The following is a 4,531-nucleotide window of genomic DNA, read 5'->3' on the forward strand; positions in this document are numbered from 1 at the left end:
TGGTGGAGCTCCGGAAAATGATGAAATAAATACGGGCAAGGTTGGAGAACAAGAATTGAGACAACAAAGGCATGGAGAATTATTTGCAAGTGTGTTATGGTGATTTCCGAAACAATGGAATATTTAATATAGCTCCCTAATATTGGAGGATATGTTATAAAGAGAAGTCACCATGTGAGTCCCTCGATTTAAATGGATCGAAAAATCCATACAATTTATTTAGTTGAGGTTTTAAAAATTAATGATATGATGGCATGATGACATGATGCAATGCACATGATGCAAGGATGAATGCAACAAATAAAACAAATCACACGACGAAACTCGGAATAGCTGGAAGTCTTCTGGAGCGTCGGTCTCGGGGCGTTACAACACTCCACCACTACGAGAGGATCTCGTCCCGAGATCTAGAATGGCACCGGAGGGACAACGGAAGAGAAAGAGAGGAGAGTTAAAACTAAGTTGCTCCTTTGACGAATGAGTGAAACCAAAGAACCTTGCGAGGTTGAACTAATTCGAGAAAAGAATAGAACGAAGGAGAACAAAGTCGAAAACACTCCGTTAGAAACTAGGGACAAAGAGCATTGCGAAACCTTGAGGTTGAAGGGAAGATATATATTGAAAACGCGCCGGTTAAGGAAGGGGATCAAGGAAGACCAAATTCGAACAGCACTCCGGTTGAAAAGTGATACAAGACTAAATAAGATGAAAAGAACTTGAGCAGAGGACACGACACTCTGGTTAAATGGATAAGCACAAAAAGAACATGATCTTTGACAAACGAGATAATGGGTTGAAAAGAGCAACCTCACAATGACTCCGGAACGAAGGGAAACAAGATCTTGAGAGATCACAGATACAACAAATGCTAGAATGGAGTTGTTGAAAACCAACAACGAAAAGAATAATCTTGATATGGTCTTATGAAATACATCTCAAATTATAAGATGACAACCTGCCACTCACGGGAAGAAGAATTGGATTGATATGAACGAGGAGACGAGAAACTTATATCACCGGGAGGATAAATGAAGTACTTGGATCATTTATAAGCACCAAAATTAGCAACATTCCTTAGGGAAGGCTTTAGGTGAAATCTATACCAAGATAACTCCAATGAAGAGATTGACGGTTGAAAAGATCTCTTGAACAAAGAGAAAAAAATGGATTTAAATATGTCACTCTTGAAAACTTGTGAATCACAAAGCAACGAAGGGGAATTATCAAGAAGGACATAATACCACCTCCAATGATATGGTAGAAAGGAAATGCACTCCGGATAGCAAGATGAAGAATACTTGAGTTTCTTAGAAAAGAATCTCGATGAACACTTCGAGAAGAAATATAAATCCTTGATGAACCATCATGTAGAACTTCCATGAAGAACTCCGGTAACAAAAAGATGATCCAATGGAAGGAAAAAGAAGTTGAAAACACAAGGTGAATCCTTGCAATGATTTAGATAGAGAACTCCGGGAAAGAAAAGATGAGCAACTCGAACTGAGAATGTGATACGATGAACCACTCCGGAAAAGAAATTGAATAAACTTGATGAAACAAGAATAAGAATTATGTTATGTCTATCCTTCACCAATTAAATTGATGACAATCAACGGATTTGACATATTACTTATTCTCGTAGAAAAGATTAAGAGAGATATAACATAAACTTGAGAAGGTCTTCAATGAACCACCGGTAGGATTTGGAAAGAACGAATGAATTGATATGATAACAAAGAAAGAGAACTCTTGAACGAACCACCGTAAGAATTGAAATTGAACGTAGCAAATGCACAAATCACCGGGAAGAATTGCAAAATGAATGAAGATACTTTAGGGTATTTAGATACATGAGAACGAAGAGAGCACGAGCCGATTAAAGATCACTTGAACAAGGCACCGGTAAGATCGGAGAATGATAACTGCAAACTGAGAATGAATAAATCTGAATTGATGGACTCCGGATGACAAACTGAGAAGACTCTTGAATATCTCCTGATGGGTGAAAAAGATTCTCACAATCGAAAACAATTATGAGAGGATGGCAACAAGCTAGCACCACGAATCTTGAAGAGAATAGAGCAAGATTAAAGAGAAACTCTTCTTCGGTCTTCAAATGATGAGAATGACAACGAGAAACACCACCAAGAATTATTGAGGCACACCGAAAGAATCAAAATGAAGAGGTTGAGCCAACTATGAAAAGAATTTGAAAGATCTTGGAGAAAAGCATTTAACTGATGATAACTCATTCTTACGTCAAACTTAGAGAAGAATTTAGGATAGCTCTGGGAAAATAGAAGAGTCAGGTAAGATCCTGGGAAAAGACCTGTGGGTTAGGGCCCACTCAAAAGAACACCGTTGAAAAGATTTAAAAGAGATGTTGCACCGGTTGAATTAAATGACTTGAATGATATACCAATCTCGAAAGAGCTTGAACGAATGCAGAGTGGAAACACGAATCTTCGAGATATCTTGAGTACTCCGGAATAACAAGTAGCGAGAAGTAGAATTATAATGAGGTGCACCAGTATGAGAAGACATTTGAGACGAGAAAAAGGGGATATAATCGACAAATCTTGACTTGAATCCACCGGAGAAGAGAAAGGAATGAGGAATGACGAACTTGAAGCTCCATTAGAATCTTCATGAGAATCACTGGATAAGAACATTGACGGAAAGAATGGAGAAACTTCCCATCAATAAAATGGATACTCGATTAAGAAATCTGAGTCCTTGAAGAAAAAAAAGGGGTGGGAGGGCGGGAAAACAAAAACAAGTTGGGACGGATGAAACAAACACCGTTGAGAGAACTGAGAGGTGATCTTGCGAATGTTGAAATGATCGGATCCACTTGAAGAGAAAGACGCTGGTTGAAAAGGATTGACATGACAATCTCGATTGTCGAGAAGGATTGGTATTCACATCGGAGTATGAGAACACCATTTCGGAAAGGTATGGAATCAACACTTGACATTGAAGCAACTCGAATACCACAACTCAAAACAAAAACAAAGGACTGGCTTGCAGAATAAGCCGGAACAAACATATGATAGAGATTCCGTTCGAAGTTTTCGTGGTGGGGCCCACACGGGCTCGAGTGTATAGCACCATCATGTACAAGGCAGTGCACATGACATACGAAGCGTCCCCGAGTCGGCATAGCCAAGGACTCTTTAAGACACAACGAGACCACTGTAAAATCGACCGTGAATAGGCGGACCACTAGACATCGAACCCCAATTTCATATCATACATCTGTCAAAAAGATATCCTAAGAGCTACTTGAATTCCCACCTATGAAACTCCCGAAATTTTCAGGTTATGCAATCAGGTGTTGGGGATACAGGGGAAGCATAATATCTCACCCAAACTAGCAAATCCTACATCCAGCTGTATCCATCCTTCAACACATAACCAAGAAACCTTCAGAAATCATCTACCTCAACCTTCGAAAAGCATCCGTTATACAAGTTATGGCGATACTCCCGTACTCACCTCAGTACTGGGTTATCGGGGTTATCTCACCAACAACTGCATAAAAGAGATTTTCGATGTCGACGTACTAAACTCAGGTATTCCAGAACTGCAACGATAAAATTATGATGACAACACCTCAGAGCTCAACTCCCCGGGACACTTCCACAAAACCCCTGACAGGAGGCACCAAGACAATGTTCTCATCATAAAACCATCGGAATGATTCCAAGATACCCGCGTGATCCTAAAAAAAATTTAGTGAAATTTGAGAAGAGAAAAGTCAAAACTCTACGTCAGGATGCCTTACCAGAGCGATGAAGAGACTGGGGAGTAAAAAGAATTCCTAACTCTCCGATATATAATTCCTAAATGACTCAAAACATTTTTCTAGACACAACTCGGCCGCTAAAAACGATCAAGCAATGGGGCTCCTAAGGTCGGGGAAGGCTCTGATACCAACTTGTAACGCCCTCGATGCGGCTATATCTCCCACGTGTCGAAGCACGACTTAGAGGCATAACCGCATTGAAAGCAATGTCGCAAGTGAGGTAATCTTCACACAACCCATGTAATATAATAAGGGGAAAAGATACATAGTTGGCTTACAATCGCCACTTCACCCAATTACATGAATAAAGCATTACATCAATCAGATACAATCAAGGTCCGACTACGGAACCAAAATAAAAGAAGAACCCCAAATGCGACAAAGGTCCCCGATCGACCCCAACTGGGCTCCACTACTGATCAACTAGAACGAAACAACACAAAGGGCAAGATCTTCATCGAGCTCCTCCTTGAGCTTGGTTGCGTCACCTGCACGGTAACATAGGCACCTGCAAACTGGTTTGGAAGTATCTGTGAGCCACGGGGACTCAGCAATCTCGCACCCGCGAGATCAAGACTATTTAAGCTTATAGGAAGGATGGAGTAATGAGGTGGAGCTGCAGCAAGCGACTAGCATATATGGTGGCTAACATACGCAAATGAGAGCGAGAAGAGAAGGCAAAGCACGGTCGACAAAGGTATGATCAAGAAGTGATCCTGGACT

This window comes from Triticum aestivum, chromosome 1B, assembly GCF_018294505.1.
Source record: "Triticum aestivum cultivar Chinese Spring chromosome 1B, IWGSC CS RefSeq v2.1, whole genome shotgun sequence".
Taxonomy (NCBI): domain Eukaryota; kingdom Viridiplantae; phylum Streptophyta; class Magnoliopsida; order Poales; family Poaceae; genus Triticum; species Triticum aestivum.